General features: G+C 41.8%; 1 long non-coding RNA gene across 1 annotated transcript in view; it reads right to left on the bottom strand.

Moving 5' to 3' along the window:
* LOC148147312 (uncharacterized) overlaps nt 1-15,113 on the bottom strand; it is a 45,588-nt gene extending 30,475 nt beyond the window's left edge. The window contains exons 1-2 of the long non-coding RNA XR_015759869.1: nt 14,978-15,113; nt 8,514-8,608 (exon numbers count right to left, since the gene is read on the bottom strand). This is a non-coding gene — a long non-coding RNA (uncharacterized LOC148147312). The remainder of the gene's footprint in view (nt 1-8,513; nt 8,609-14,977) is intronic.
* Between the last annotated feature and the right edge of the window lie 2,772 nt (nt 15,114-17,885).

Below are 17,885 nucleotides of genomic sequence, written 5' to 3'. Positions count from 1 at the left end.
TCCTTCCAGGTGAGACAGAGGCTCATCTTCCTCTCTGGTTCTCCCAATGTGGTCTTCTCTACATTGCTGAGACCAGACATAAACTCTGGGCACGTTTCACCAAGCATCTCAGCTGGGCAGGCAGGGGCCAACCTGACCTCCCAGTCACTATCTATTTTAATTGTCCTTCCCACTCTCTTCCCAATATGACCATCCTCAGCCTCTTCATTGTCACAGCGAATCAGACCGTAAAATTGGAGAAACAGCACCTCATCTTCTGCCTGGGCAGCACACAGTCCAGACGAGTCAATGTTGAGTTCTCCAATTTCAAATAGCCTCGCTTCCCATCACCCGACACCCTTTCCAGCCCCTCCTCCTCCCATCCATTCCTCTGACTGACCCTTCCTTCCAGCTATCAATCAGATTCATTCCTCCCATCGGCCAACCAGGTCATACCCTCTACCTGTGTTCACCCATCCCTACTTTATCACCCACTCCTCTCCCCACTCAAAACCCTTCCCCATCCCCCCCCCCCAGCTTTACCTGCAGCTCCCCTTGCACTCAACCCAGTGCTGAAGAAGAGTTATACTCAAAGTGTTGACTTCTCCATCTCCTGATGCTGCCTAGCTTGCTGTGTTCTTCCAGCCTCCTGCTTGTCTACCTTAGATTCCAGCATTTGCAGTTTTTCTGACTCTCAACAAATAGATTTGTCAGACAAATAAACAATGTCTGTGTAAACTACAGATAGTAAAGGAAAACTGCAGTGAACTAGTCTTCATACTACAAAAGGGCACCCAAGTATTTTCATCTACATGGCTGTGACGATCACAAAAGCTTTCATCCTTTATATCTCCAAATTAATCCAAAGCACAACTCATGACATCAATCATGTTAATCAATCCACAGGCTATTGACTCAGAAAGCACATGACTTACATCTTTGCTCAAGCAAACAATTTTATCCTCAAGTGATCTGGCAATACCATGCCTGTGTAATTTTACTGAATGGTACTGGATTTAAAGATTTATCTCATAAAATGTCCCACTAATAATACCATCATTTACCAATCCAAATAATTCAATGCTCAGTGTATTCTCAGCATGATCTGCAACCGTCAGCGCTGGCTTATACAAATCAGTGCTGGCAACCTAGATACCTAGTACAATACCTTAATTAATTTGACCAGTAGTTAATGCTCAGGGTAGTTATCATACAATGCAAATTGATACAAGGTTACCTCCAGACTCCATCAAAAGCCAGAGTCAGGACAATGTGCTCTAGCATACAATCAGTAACTATGCCAATGATATTTTAAGATGTCAAGGGGGTTGATTAAGAAAGTGCGAAAAATACAGTGATAGAATCATAGAGATGTACAGCATGGAATCAGACTCTTCAGTCCAACTCATTCATGCCAACCAGATATCCTCACCTAATCCAGTCCCATTTGCCCTCACTTGGCCAATATCCCTCTAACCTCTTCCTATTCATATATCCATCCAGATGCCTTTCAAATGTTGTAATTGTACCAGCCCTCACCACTTCCTCTGGCAGCTCATTCCATACACGTTATCACCCTCTGCCCCTTAGGTCCATTTTATGTTGTTCCCCTCTCACCCTAAACCTATGCCCTCTAGTCCTGAACTGCCCCACCCCAGGGAAAAGACCTTGTCTATTTATCCTATCCGTACTTCTCATGATGTTATAAACCTCCAAAAAGTCACCTCTCAGCCTCAACACTCCAGGGAAAACAGCCCCAGCCTATTCAGCCTCTCCCTAAAGCTCAAACTCTCCAACCTTGGCAACATTTTTCTAAATCTTACTGAACTCTTTCAAGTTTCACAACATCCTTATGATAGGAAAGAGACTAGAATTGCACACGATATTCCAACAGTGACCTTTCCAATGTCCTGTACAGCTGTAATATGACCTCCCAACTCAATGCTCTGACCAATAAGGTAAAGCATACCAAACACTTTCTTCACTATCCTGTGACTCTACTTTCAAGAAATAATGAAACTGCACTCCAAAGGTCTCTTTGTTCAGCAACACTCCTGAGGACCTTACCATTAAGTGTGTAAGTCCTGCTCTGATTTGCCTTTCCAAAATGCAGCACCTCGCATTTATCTACATTAAACCCCATCTGCCACTCCTCAGCCCATTGGCCCATTTGATCAAGATCCCATTGTATTCCAAGATAGCCTTCTTTGCTGTCCACTACACCTCCAATTCTGGTGTCATCTGCAAACTTACTGACTACACCGCCTCTGTTCACATCCAAAATATTTACATAAATGACGAAATGTAGTGGACCCAGCACCGATCCTTGTGGGACACCACTGGTCGCAAGCCTCCAGTGTGAAAAATAACCCTCCCCCACCACCCTCTGTCTTCTACCTTCAAGCCAGTTCTGAATCTAAATGGCAAGTTCTCCCTGTATTCCATGAGATCTAAACTTGCTAACCAGTCTCCTATAAGGAACCTTGTCAAACACTTTACCGACATCCATACAGATCACATCCACCGCTCTGCTGTCACCAATCTTCTTTGTTACTTCTTCAAAAAACTCAATCAAGTTCGTGAGATATGATTTCCTACACACTATGCCTAATGAGTATTTGCCTTTCCAAATACATGTAAATCCTGTCCCTCAGGATTCCCTCCAACAACTTGCCCACTACCGATGTCAGATTTACTGGCCTATGGTTCCCTGGCTTTTCCTTACCACCTTTCTTAAATAGTGGCAACCCACTAGCTAACCTCCAGTCTTTTGGCACCTTACCTGTGACTATCAATGATACAAATATCTCAGCAAGGGGCCCAGCAATCACTTCTCTAGCTTTCCACATAGTTCAAGGATACAGCTGATTAGGTCCTGGGGATTTATCCACATTTATGCTTTTCAAGACATCGAGCACTTCCTCCTCTGTAATATGGACATTTTTCAAAATGTCACCATCTATTTCCCCACATTCTATATCTTCCATGTCCTTCTCACAGTAAACATCGATGCAAAAGACTCATTTAGTATTGTCCCCAACTCCTGCAGCTCCACACATAGACTGCCTTGCTGATCTTTGAGGGTCCCTATTCTCTCCCTGTTACTCATTTGTCCTTAATGTATTTATAAAATGCCTTTGGATTTTCATTAACCCTATTTGCCAAAACGATCTCATGTTCCCTTTTTGGCCTCCTGATTTCCCTCTTAAGTATACTCCTACTGCCGTTATACTCTAAGGATTCTCTCGATCTCTCTTGTCTATACCTGACATATGCTTCCTTCTTTTTCTTAACCAAAACCTCAATTTCTTTAGTCATCCAGCATTCCCCACACCTACCAGCCTTTCCTTTCACCCTAACGGAATGTACTGTCTCTGGATTCTCATTTTTGAAGGCTTCCCATTTTCCAGTTGTCCCTTTATCTGTGAACATCTGCATCCAATCAGCTTGTGAAAGCTCTTGTCTAATACCGTTAAAATTCGCCTTCCTCCAATTTAGAACTTCAACTTTTAGATCCGGTCTATCTTTTTCCATTGCTATTTTAAAACTAATAGAACTATGGTAGCTGGACTCAATGTGATCCCCCGCTGACACCTCAGTCACCTGCACTGCCTCAGTTTCCAAGAGTAGGTCTCCTCTCGTAAGTACATCCACATACTGAATCAAAAATTTATTGTACACACTTAAATTCCTATCCATCTAAACTCTTAACACTATGGCAGTCCCAGCCTATGTTTGGAAAGTTAAAATCCCTTACCATAACCATCCTATTATTCTTGGATAATTGAGATCTCGTTGGACGTTGGGTGTCTTCAAGGCAGAGATTGATAAATTCTTGGTCTTGCAAAGAATTAAGGGCTACAAGGAGAGTGCGGGTAAGTGGAATTGAAATGTCCATTAGCCATGATTAAATAGTGGAATGGACTTGATGGGCCGAATGGTCTTGTTTCCACTCCTACGTCTTTTGGTCTTATCTCCTTACAAATTTGTTTCTCAATTTCTTGCTGACTATAGTGTGGTCTATAATAAAATCCCAATAAGATTATCATCTCTTTCTTATTTCTCAGTTCCACCCAACTTCCCTGGCTGTATTCCCATGAATATCCTCCCTAAGTACAGCAGTATTGCTATCCCTTATCAAAAATGCCACTCCCCCTCCTCTCTTGCCCCCCTTTCTGTCCTTCCTACAGCATTTATATCCTGGAACTTTAAGCACCAGTCCTGTTCATCCCAGAGCCACAACTCTGTAATTGTTATGATATCCCAGTCCCATGGTCCGAGCCATGCCCTGAGTTCATCTGCCTTCCCTGCTAGGCCCTTTGGATTGAAGTAAATGAAGTTGAATTTAATTTATCTGTCCTACCTTGTTCTCTGCTTTGTTCCTGCCTCTCCTAGCTGTTTGACTCGCTTCTGTTCTCAACTGTACCAGCCTCAGATTGACCTCTTTCCTCACTTATTTCCCTGGGTCACACCCCACCACCTTACTAGTTTAAATCCTTCTGAGCAGCTGTAGCAAATTTCCCTGCCAGTATATTAGTCCCCTTCCAATTCGGGTGCAGTCCATCCTTCTTGTGTAGGTCACTTTTACCCCAGAAGAGATTCCAATGATCCAAAAATGTGACCCCTTCTCCCCTGCACCAGCTCCTCAGCCACACATTCATCTGCTCTATCCTCCCATTCCTATCCTCACTAGCCCGCAGCACTGGGAGTAATCCAGATATTACTACCCTCAAGGACCTGCTTTTTAAATTCCTGCCTAACTTTCTATATTCTCCCTTCAGAATCTTATCCTTTTCCCTTCCTATGTCGTTAGTTCCAATGTGTACAATGACCTCCAGCTGGTCCCTCTCCTCACTGAGAGCATTCTGCACCCTCTGAGATATCCTTGATCCTGGCACCAGGGAGGCAACACACCATTTTGATTTTTTGCTGCTGCCTGCAGAAACATCTGACTGCACTTTTGACTAGAGAGTCCCCTATCACAAATCAATTGCTTGGAACCTGACATACCCCTCATTACAGTAGAGCCTGTCTCGATACCTGAAACTTAGCTGTTTGTGCTACATTCCCCTGAGAGTCCATCACATCCTATGCTTTCCAAAACAGCGTACTTGTTTGAAATAGGGATAGCCACATAAGACTTCTACCCTATCTACCTACCCCTCCTACCTATGTTGGATTTAACCCACCTATATGACTGTATCTGTGGCTTTTCTCCTTCACTATACCTGCCATCCATCACACCCCCTAGCTCTTGTAAATTCCTCATTGCCTCTAACTGCCGCTCCAACCGATCTATGCGATCTGATAGGGTTCTCAACCAAAGACACTTCCTGCAGACAATCAGTGACATGGAAACTAAACCCCCAAACCCCCACATCTGACAGGAAGTGCATATCACCCTACTAAAGGCCATTTTTGTTGTTTCATAATCTGCAGACCCAGAAAATAGCACCGTCGTTTTGCTCTAAAAAGCAGTGTTTCAGGCTAACTTAGTACTTGTGGTTTATATTTTAAAAATGTAATCAAGAGACAGATTTCAATAAAACATATAATCAACAAAGATCCCACTCTATTCACTACTGTAGACTTACAGCAAGGTTATAGGTTAAAACTATGCATTTATCTGTTTCCACACAGGTTCCTCCAAGGTCAGCTGTGAATTTTGCGGTTTGTTAATCTTCCCTAGATGCACTCCAATGTCCAGAGATACATGAACTCAAACAGCAAAGGCAGTAACTGTGTAGATTCACTGTTGTGTCAGTTAGTAGTGTAGGTTTCTTTCTCTCTCTTCTGCACTGACCATGTGCTTGCTGCCTTTTGTCTGTCTTTCTCCCTTTTAAAAGTGCCGTTGTTTTGACATTATTTCCCCAAAGTTCAAAACAATGCAACACCATATAAGACAGTAATTACAGCTCCTAGAATCAGAGGAAATCACCTCCAAAAAAAAACAGGAGCAGCTCTTTCAGCCACAAGTTTTTTTCCTGTCCTCCATCTTGGATTACCCAGAATCTTTTTTCCGTGAAGGCCTTCAATTCATGCTTCATGTTTTAAAGAGTGGCAATAATCGACCAGAAAAAAAAATTGGCATCAACATTCAGGTCTCTTCGGAAAACCAGGCGTCCCAGTTTCATCCCACAGTTCAAACATGTGCAGTCAGATCAGAATGGCATTACATTCCCTCTTTAACACAATAGTGGATGATGTTGTGATTGAACTGTGTGATCTCTTCCATATGCACCAAATATGAATTAAATGGCATGAAGACTGACGCCAATAGGTGAACTTTACAACAACTCTGCAAATAATTCATGTCCATATAGATCATTGAATATTAGGAAGAACCTGTGGAATCATAGAATTATTCAATATCAAAGCAGACCATTCAACCCATTGTAACTATATTAGCCTTTGATAAAACTATCCAATTAAACCCTGAAGTTCTGAAGATATTTCTCTTTCAGGGCTAATTGTCTCTTTTAGCATTCCTACTGAATCTGATTCTGTCATCCTCTTTGTTAGCACAATCCAGGTCACAAGAATTTGCCATATGAAAGTCTTCCCCTGTTGCTTCCTCTTTAGTGGGTCTGAGTTGCAATGTGCCCATGTTCATCTATCATTAACAAAAAAAAATACATATTTAAATTTAGCATTTTATTCAATTTTCTTGCTCCCTCCACTGTATTTGCAACTTCCTCAGACATGGAACCACAGTTCCTAGTTGGATATTTAGTCACCATTGTTTGTGGATGGTGCTGATCGTTTCAACTGTGATTATCTTCAAGCTAAGCCAATCAAATGCCTGATTATATGCATGACTGGCAGGGAGTCAGTGATACCAGCCAGGAGCAAAAACATGCCCAATTTCTCCTTCCAATCGTTAAGGCATGGAGATCAATTTCACACTCCCTACCCCTCACTCTGCCAGATAAGCCCACCTAATAACCAGCATGAGAAGGTTTGGTAGTGTGGGGTGGGGAACACCATGGCTGCTTGTGTGTAAGTATAGAGTTGCTGTATTGGACTCATCCTTGGAAGTGAATATAGTCCTGTTGTGTTCTGAAATTTTGAATGAAGCCAGCAATCTTTCCAACAGTGAGAGCAGACAGCTGAATAGAGAATGCTGGGGGACAAAGTGCTTTCTGCTAATTAGCTTAGAGTGACACTGTAAGAGATCTGCAAGTAGGAGACCTATTCACCCTTTTATAATATAACTCTTCGGGTAGGAGAAAAGCTTCAAGCGATCTGGATCACTGAGTTACTGTGTCATATTGTATCTCTGATAACCAAATCCCATCTGTCAATTAAGGAAAACCTGTGAGGGGAGATTAATAGTATGGTATCATGAGATACTTGGTATTAAACTGATGTGGCTGTTAGACACAAAGAATCACGTGAATAATCTAATCAAGAGGTTAGGGAGGTCAGGACTTGGGAGGAATATGGTGCAAGGCATGGGGTCATAAGATAATATAATGAAGAGAACATCAGAGAAGAAGTATATTAGTGAGACTACATAATTTTGACAGAAATTATGTGCTAAATAAACTGTAAAACTGACTGTTTAAACATTATATTGATGAACCCCTACAGTCATTTTTGTACATAGGGCTCCTCCTTGCACGCTCTTATGTAATGAAAATTACATGTTTCGAACAAGTCTTCGACGGTATTCTTTGGGACAGCCCTCACTATTACAAAACCCAGTGAGGTTTGTTGACTTTGCTGTTGCACACACTTCATGCTCTTTTATCAAAGAAATGCATCATGCATTCCCTGTTTTCTCTTGTGGTCCTTATTTGTAAATGCCATCCTTTGAGCTTTAATTCTGTGCAGTAAAATGAATTACTTACTTCCACTTGTTCTTTGATTTCACAATTTACATTTTTTTTCATCTCCTCCCTCTACTTTAAGGGAGGAACGGCCTTGTTAGAGAAGTCAGCTTTTCCTTTTATGCCATTCCTTTTATCTCTGGGATCAACTATGTAACTTAGTCCTTTACTCTATCATAGCATAGATGCATTAAGGAGAGAATATATCCATCGGCCCCTGACAATCAATGGCATCACTATCATTATGTTCTCTATTATCAACATCCTAGGATTACCATCGACCTGAAACTGAACTGAGTTAGCCATATAAATACTTTAGCTACAGCAGCAGGTCAGAGACTAGGAATACTGCAGTGAGGATCTCAACTTCGGACTCCCCAGAACCCACCTACAAGGCACAGGAGTGTGGAGTGTGATGGAATGCTCTCCACTTATCTGGAGGGGTGCGGCTCCAATAACAAACAAGCAGCTTGACACCATGAGGACAAAGGAGCCTCTTGACTGGCACCACATTCACAAACATTCACTCCTTCCATCAATGATGGACAGTGACAGCAATGTGTACCATCTGCAAGATGCACTGCAGAAATTCACCAAGGCTCCTTAGACAAAACCTTCCAAACCTACAACCACTACCCTCACAATTATCAAAAAAACAGTCAAAATTGTGTACGTCCTGCTCTATTGGTACTGTGGGCTTACCTGGACTGCAGCAGTTCAAGGCAGCTCCCCACTACCTTCTTCAGGGTAACAACGGACGGGCATTAAATGCTGGCACAGTCAGCGATGCCCACATTCTATGAATGAATTAGACAAAGGGAAATTAGACCATGATGTGAAAGAGATGGGAATAGATTGTTAAAAACATTAACTTAGAATGAGAAAAGGTCAAGCAGCGGATAACCTCCAACATGGACAGGCTAAGCTGAATGGCATGTTTTTGTGCCATGTATCCTATATAATAGGAGAGTCCCCAAAGTATGTATAATGAGGTGGAGCTAAAAGACAGAACTACCATTGCTGCCATAATCAAAGTCTCCATTACAGTAAGAAAACAACTCAACATCAATAAGCCTGTCCAGTTATCAATGCAAAACGCCATCGCTACTGCAGGAGAGGGCATTTCTAAGCAGCGTGCAATAGTAGAATGATATCAGCTTCAACACAATAGCTTCTGGTGCACTTGGGAAGACTCATCAGTTATTATGCAATGTTTCAAAAAGTAAAGGAAAGGGAAATTTTGGACATCTGATGTATTGACCAATGGCCACAAGGCATGTTTTAAATTGAACACATGAGTAATCATTTCCTTTTTTGAAGATACTAGACTTTGGTTGACCCTGAGTTTCTCTTACTATCCACCCTCTAATTCTACTGAGCAGGAATATCCCACCAAATGTACAAAGCCAAATGTTTGCTATGTTTTGTTGCAAGAGAAGATAAATTACTGATGTGTTTTCTGTCATTGATAATCATTAATCCACTTTATTGAGCCACACAATCTGCCTTATTCCTTATTTGAAAAGAGGATGAGATGAACATGCAAGACACCTCAAACAAATTCAAGTGGGAATTTCCAAAACTATTCACAGGATGGGAGAAGCTATAAAAGTCACCATAAAACTAACTGCCAAGGAGACATGTCTATTCATCTCCAAGATTAGAAAAGGCTATGCTAAACGTAATAAGGGCAATTACAAAGAAATTAGGGCAGATTTGACTGGAGTGGACTGGGGGGGAAAAAAGAGCTACAGAAAAGAAAGTTGATGAACAGATATTTAAGAAAATCGTTCAGGGCTCAAGGCAAATTCATATTCCAGCAAGGAAGAGTCCCAGGATTGTTTCAGTCCATAAGGAGAATCCCAGAATTGTTCTGGCACAGAAGGAGGCTATTTGTCCTTTTGTGCCTACACCAGTTCTATTACCTAATGCCAACTTCTTGTGTTTTATCCAAATTCATGCACATCATTTCTTTCCAAATAAACATTCAATCACCTTTTGAATGCCTCAATTGAACCTGCTTCCACTAGAAATCCATTCAGTGCATTCCACACTAACTACCTGCTGTCTGAAAATGTTTTTTTTTTCACACATCACCCTTGCATCATTTGCACATCCCTTTAAATCTATGACCTCTCATTGAAGGGCTGATGCCCGAAACATCGATTCTCCTGTTCCTTGGATGCTGCCTGACCTGCTGTGCTTTACCAGCAACACATTTTCAGCTCTATTGCTGGATTATCTTTGTTACCTTTTTTGAATAAGACCATAGTGTTAACAATTCTCCAGTCTCCTGGCATCTCCGTTGAGTCCACGGAAGACTGCAGGTTCTGGCCCGTGCCCCGACCATTTCTACCCTCACTTCCTTCAAAATCCTTGGATGTAACTCATTTTGTCCCAGACCTTTGTCAATGTTAATTGTCAACAATCTATTCAACATTCTTTCCATACTAATCTTGAATCCATCTAGTGACAGTTTCCTCCTCTGTCATCACGGCCTGTGCAACATCACCTATTTTGTAAAGACAGATGCAAAGCATTCATTTAATATCTCAGTCATGCTGAATCAAAATTATAGGTAAAGGATAAAATGACCATGATTATGAATGTAAGAAAACAAAATGTGTAAAATGTAAACCAAAAGATTGTGAAAGTTTCAAAAGACAACAAAAGGCGACTTAAAAAGTAAATGATGTGGAGGTACCAGTGTTGCATTGGGGTGGACAAGTCAGAAATCAGATGATACTAAGTATAGTCAAAATTAAATTATATTTCCTACAGTGTGGAAACAGGCCTTTCAGCCCAGCTAGTCCACACTGATGCTCCGAAGAGTAACCCACCCAGACGTATTTCCCTCTGACTAACACTGTGGGCAATTTAGCATGGCCAATTCACCTGACGTGCACATCGTTGGACTGTGGGAGGAAACCAGAGCACCTGGAGGAAACCCACGCAGAGATAAGGAAAATGTGCAATATTCACACCGACAGTCGCCCAAGGCTGGAATTGAACCTAGGTCTCTGGCACTGTGAGGTAGCAGTGCTAATCACTGAGCCACCATGCTGCCTCAACAAGTTTATTTGAAATCACAAGCTTTTGGAGCGTTGCCCCTTCATCAGGTGAAGTGAGAGAGAAGCACACAGGTACAGAATTTATAGGCACAGAGAGAGAGAGAGAGAGAGAAAGAGAGATCAAAGGGCAGAGATTAAAAGATCATATAAATGGTGAGAGTGGAGTGTTGACAGGCCGAATAATAGATCTCTGCAGGTGATCAAAAGTGTCAGACAGTGTGAGTAAAGTGTCAACAGCTGAGTAACAAGCAAAGGGATGACCTAAATTCTGACTAAATAAGGCAGATCGGTAATTACAACAAAAAAAAAGGTGGTGTGAGACAAACCATTGAAGGTTGGTTGAGGGGGTAGGGAAGAAAGAGACTGGGGGGGAGGGGGGTGTCAAGCATGAATGTGATTACAATTTCAAAACTCAAGAAGGAATGGTATTTCAACTTCAGAAACATGTGAAGATGTCTACAAGCACACTTAACAATGGGACTGATGTGTATGCACATCTGATTTTACATCTGAGTTGGCTTATTATATCTAACAGTTTGAAGGTGTTATGCTGGATTGTGATATCAGTCAAAAACAGGAGTGTGGTTTGTTTGAATGAAGTGCACACTTTAGGGTTAAAGTTATGCAGTTGTTCAAGAACTCGCTAGCATGTGGGATTCAATGTGGTTGCTATGCTTTTCAATTACAATGGGAAATACTGATGAGCTATTTAACTGACCAGGGGATGTGGGCTGTGAGACAATTACAGCTGAGACCAGCTACATCGCACATCCATGCACCTTCTGTTGAATATTAATCAAGAGTTTGATCCTTGTTTGATGCTCCTCTCCCTAATTTGTTGACACTAGTTGCAGCAACTCATTGCTTCCTTGGCTCCAGCACGTCTACCTCAATATGCATTGTTTCCAATTCTATGTTAACAGTAAAATACATACAATGCTTTCTTCACAGTCAAATTGACTGTTAATGTTGTATGCTAAGCAAACAGTTTTAAAAACCACTTTCAGCAAATTCCTTGCCAAACAAGTAAAAATGACAATTACTGTTTTTAAATGTTTCCACATTATAATGGACTACTTACACACATTGCTGGTATAATACCAGTTACTTCACCAGCTACTTTATAGGAGAGACATTGGCCTAGTGGTTTCATCACTGGATTATTAATCCAGAGATTTGAGAAATGATCTGGGAACTGGTGTTTGAATCCTGCCATGGCAGGTGGTAGGATTTGATTAGAACAAAAGTCTGGAATTTAAGAGTCACTGTTGGGAAAAATGCATCTTGTTCACAAATGTTTTTTAAGAAAGGGAAATCTACCATCCTCACCTGATCTGTCCTGCATATGACTCTCGACCAATAGCAATGGGGTCTGAAAGGCCAAGCAAGCCACTTAATTGGTTCAATTGCTATAAAGCCAGAAAATAAGTGAAACTGTATGTGCCACCTGGCAATAGTCTAGGCACCAGAAACAATAATAGCATTGGCAGAAACAGTCCTATTGACCCTGCAATGTACTTCTTGCTAACATTTGGAGGTCAGTGCCAAAATTGGGAGAGCTGTCTCATAGACTAGTCAAGCAACAGCCTGTAGTCATACTCATGGAATCATACCTGATAAGCATCACCATTATTATCTTTCTGATGGGACAAGACACAATCAGGGATAGACTTAGCTGAGCTGGAGATACAGTAATCAGGAGAGTTGCCCTGTGAGTCTTCAACATTGACTCCGGACACCATCGAGTCTTATGACATCAGGTTAAACATGGTCAAGGAAACATCCTGCTGATTACCATGTACTGTCCTCCCTCAGCTGTTGTATCAATATTCCTCCATGTTGAATAACACTCGAAGGAAGCACTGAGGGTGTCAAGGGCGTTAAAAGTACTCTGGGTGGGAGATTTCAATATCCACCACCAAGAGTGGCTCAGCAGCAGCACTACTGATCAAGCTGGTCAGTTCCTAAAGGTTATTGCTGCTAGATCAGGTCTGTGACAAGTGGTGAGGGAACCCAATAAGACAGAAAAACATATTTGACCTCATCCTTACCTATCTGCCTGCCACAGATGCATCTAATTATGACAGTATCATTATGAGTGACCTCTGCACAATCCAAGTCCAACTTCCATTGATAATACCTTACATTGCGTTGTGTGGCACTATCACTGTGATAAATGGGACAGGCTTCAAATAGACTAGCAACTGGTTGGAGTCATACCTGGCAGATAGGAAGATGGTTGTAGTTGTTGGAGGTCAGTTATCTCAGCTCCAGGATACCCCTGCAGAAGTCTAACAGGGTGGCATCTGAGATCCAACCATATTTAGCTGCTTCATCACCTTCCCTCCATCATAACGTGAGAAGTGGGGATGTTTACCAATGATTGCACAATGTTCAGCACCATTAATGATTCCTCAAATACTGAAGCAATCCACGTTCAAATGTAGTAGGAACTGGATAATATCTAGACTTAGGCTAAAAAGTGGCAAGTAACATTTGTATCACACAAATACAAATAAGTTACCATTTCATTAAGAGACAATCTAACCATTGCCCCTTCACATTCAATGGCATTAGTATCACTGAATTCGCCACTATCAACATCCTGGGGTTATCATTGATTAGAAACTTAACTGGACTTGCCATCTAAATTCTGTAAATACAATATCATGGCAGAGGCTAGGAATTATGCATGGAGTGATTCACCCTGCCCATCAGCTACAAGGCACAAGTCTGGTATGTGATGGAAAACTCCCCACTTGCCTGGGCGGTGCAACTCCAACAATGCTCAAGAAGCTCGACACCAGCCATAGCATCACATCCACACCCATTCACTTCCTCAACCACCTGATGCTCAAACAAGCAATGTGTACTACCTACAAGATACATTACAGAAATTCACCAAGGCTCTTTAGACAGCACCTTCCAAATCCATGATCACTACTAGCTAAAAGGACAAAGGCAGCAGCGGCATGGGTACACCATCTGCAAGTCCCCTCCCATCAACACAATTCTGACTTTCCTTCAGCATCACTAGAACAAAATGCTGGAACTCCATCCTTAACATCAGAGTGGATCTACCTTTACAATTGGATTTCAACCATTCAAAAAGGCAATTTGTCACCACATGGGAAACAAGGGACAGGCAATAAATATGGTCCAACCAGTGACACCTGTATCCCATGACTGAATATGACAAAAAAATCATAGCTGTCTGCCCTTCCCATCACAGATGGTATTAGCCCTATATATTAGCAACAACATCAGGTTTTTTTTATTGTTGATGCACTAACAATTGCTGAAATGTTTCACAGAAATGATATTCAACAAAACACGACAGAGTCAAGAAAAAAGATATTAGCATGGAGAGAGATGGCAATGGAGGCAGTCCAGAGAAGCTTCACTCGCTGGTCCTGAGTATGGAGGTATTGCCTTTTGAGGTGAGATGGAGTTGGCTGGACATATACTCATTCGAATTTAGAAGCAGCAGCAGCTACCTTATTGGAACGTACAAGAATCTTAGGGGACTTGACAGAGTAAATACAGAAAGATTTTTTCCACCGGTGGGCAAGTCTAGGCCGAGTGGGGATTTTACTTTATTTTACTTGCCATTATTCTTTCATGCCCCCTTTTTACTTTCCTGATTTCCTTCTTAAAGTCCCCCTTGTACATTTCTGTGCTCCTCTAGGGCTTCAGCTGTTTTGAGCCCTTAATATCTGTCTTAAGGTTCTCTCTTCCTCTTTGTCAAATCCTGTATACCCTTTGATATCTAGAGTTCACTGGATTTGTTGTCCCACCCTTGTCCCAGTCTTTGTTGGATGTTGGCCCTGTATTTCCTTCTTGAATGTGTCACACGGATCTGACATAGATCTACCTAAAAGTATCAATTTCGGGCCCACTCTGGCCAAATCATATCTGACCTTGTTAAAATCAACCTATTCCCAATTTAGAACCTTGATTTCAGGCTCATCCTTGTCCTTTTATATAACAACCTTCAATCTAACGGAATGATGACTGGTGTCTGCAATGTGTTCCCCCACTTATACTTCAACCACTTACCTGACTGCCTCAGAACGACTTGCCCAGTTTTATTACCTGAAATTAAGTCCACGACTGTCCTCTGTCTTGAAGGGCCTTCTGCACTCTGGCTTAGAAGGCTGTCCTGAATGTATTACAAGAATTCTGCTCCCTTGAAACCTTTCACACAGTTAAAGCTCCTGTGAAGATTAAAACAACTGAAAGAATCAACTTGTCAACAACAAGATAAACTTTTCCTCCTGTATATAAATGTGATGGGGAGGACTAAAGTTGCTGGCTGATCATCCTGTTGCCAGGAAGTTTATTTTACCCCATGGACGGCTTTTGTAATTCAAATGATCAACTATTGTTGTCCTGGATTTATTTCAAGGTTGATCTTTGTTGGTGGTAAAGAAACAGCAAAAGGTCCCCCTCAGTGCCAAGTGGAGGCCAAATTTCAACAAGGGGAAATCTCTTGGTTACAAATGAATCCCTCCAAATATTAATTGAATGTGAGATCCAAGCATTCCCAGTCTGTATCTGAGACTTGAAGACTTACCTACAAAATAATCAGACTGAGTTTAGGCAAGATCAATCAAAATGCTATTTTCAGAATATGTGAACAGTTAAGTTTGCCTTTAATTGGACTAAACCAAAGAAAGGCTACTTGAACAAGAGACCATTTCATCCTCATTAGTCCATCCAGATCCAGTGGAAGAAAATCTGGAAGTGAATGGTGGGAATTAGAAGAACTCAAAGATCTGGCAGTAACACTTGGCCACAACCAATGCCAGGATTAATGCGTAATTTCCTTACAAGCTCATTCAAAGTCACACAGACTTCTCAAATAACAAAGGACAGTGTTTTGAGGATTCTAACTTCATACTGAAATGTCTGAAATTTTTACCACAACATCTAATACTTGAGAACTTGGGCGGCACAGTGGCACAGTGGTTAGCACTGCTGCCTCACAGCGCCAGAGACCTGGGTTCAATTCCCAACTCAGGCGACTGACTGTGTGGAGTTTGCACATTCTCCCCGTGTCTGTGTGTGTTTCCTACCACAGTCCAAAGATGTGCAGGTCAGGTGAACTGGCCATGCTAAATTGCCTGTAGTGTTAGGTAAAGGGGTAAATGTAGGGGAATGGGTCGGTGTGGACTTGTTGGGCCGAAGGGCCTGTTTCCACACTGTAAGTAATCTAATCTAAAAAAACTTGAAGCTTTTGTTCCTCAAACTACATTATTGTGATAAACATGGCTAATTTAAGATCAAACACAATAGACAGCAGTTAACAGTAAACTATTATTATTGCATGAGCTTAACCATCACTACCTGTACCTTTTGGGACTCAAGGTGTCATTTTTTTTAATGCTTATCACAGCTAACACAGAGTGTTACTTTATCCAAAATAAATATCAAAGAGGCAGGATTGTTCCCTTAAATTGCCGTTGGATGTTATGCATTAAATTATTACACAATCAGATGGTAGGTCAGTGGCAGTTGTCAGTGTTTAATTTTCAATTTATTTCACTATTGACTCCATTAGCTTAAGGTTTGTTGCACTTTTTGAAGTTAGCAATCATGTAAGCCTGCTTTGAAGCTAATGTGGATAACGGAACCAGTCACTACAGACTCTTGAAGCCTGTTTGATTACCTTCAAGGGTTGCAGAGAAATTTTCTAAAGATTTTCCTTACATTGTTCGATATACTTTTCTCTATTTTTCTGCCAAGTCCCAGTGATTAGGTGGCAGCAAGGGAATGTGATTAATTATTCATGATGCGCCTATTGACTCATCGGAGCAGCAAGTTTACATTCCATATACTTGTTTATATTCCATAGATTTTTTTGAAGCTTGCATCAGGAGAATATCCACTGGATTAAATTAAATGCAAATAGATACCAGGGAGCTTTGAGCTTATAGATCAGAATTTTATAGTATTCTGAAAACATTGGGCACTATGGCAGTGGAGCAGTAACCACCTATACTTGTCCCTACTGTAATTTTACCAGCATCATGACAGGTATTAGTTTTCTCAGCTGTAGGCCAACTAAGACCCATAAGTGGTCAACTAATGGTCACTGAAGAGAATTCTCCCATCATTCCTTTTTTTCCCCATAGCCGGGGAGCTGGTGTCTACCTCAACAGATGAAACCTGGAAAATTGGCAGTTGGACAAGGGAGATGTGTGTTTCCTTTCAGATACCATAGCCAATCAGAATACACCTCTCCCACTTTCCCTCCTCCTCAAAAGATACTCACCCTCCTGCAGCTGCCCTGTCAACCTGAACACCTAATCCCTCGCCAGAGCCTGTTAGAGTCTGTTGCCTGGCTGGAATACTAATTAGCTTTAGGTCCTTATCTAAAGGAAAAATGTACTGGCTTTGGAGGCAGTCCAGAGAAGATTCACTAGATTTACCAGGTATAGCAGGAGAGGTTAAGGAGGTTTAGTCTGTACTCATTGGAATTTAGAAGTATGAAAGGCAATCTTATTGAAAGATTCAAGATTCTTCAGGGGCTTTGCAGGGCAGATGCAAAGGTTGTTTCCCTTTGAAGGACAGTCTAGGACCAGAGGGCAAAATCTTGTCAAAGGTCATCGCCAACCGGGTCAGGTCTGCTCTGGGATCGGTGATTCACCTTGACCAAACCTGTGCTGTACTGGGCAGGAAGATCGCTGAGAGTCTCACACTCCTCAGAGATACGATTGCCTACGTGCAGGACAGGGGGGTGGACACCTGCCTCATCAGCCTGGACCAGGAGAAAGCCTTTGACAGGATATCGCATACATATATGAGGGATGTCCTCTCCAAAATGGGCTTCGGGGGGAAAATCGCTAATTGGATCAGACTGCTCTACACCAACATTGTCAGTGCAGTCTCAATCAATGGGTGGGAATCAGATAACTTCCCAGTCAGATCTGGAGTCAGGCAGGGCTGCCCTCTCTCTCCTGCCTTGTTTGTGTGTTGCATAGAGCCATTTGCCGAGTCC

The sequence above is a fragment of the Chiloscyllium plagiosum genome, unplaced genomic scaffold, assembly GCF_037043375.1.
Source record: "Chiloscyllium plagiosum isolate Xiang-an unplaced genomic scaffold, Cpla_swu_hap1 HiC_scaffold_17, whole genome shotgun sequence".
Taxonomy (NCBI): Eukaryota; Metazoa; Chordata; class Chondrichthyes; order Orectolobiformes; family Hemiscylliidae; genus Chiloscyllium; species Chiloscyllium plagiosum.
Note: the sequence above shows the minus strand (reverse complement) of the source record. Positions and strands in the feature narration are given on the sequence as shown.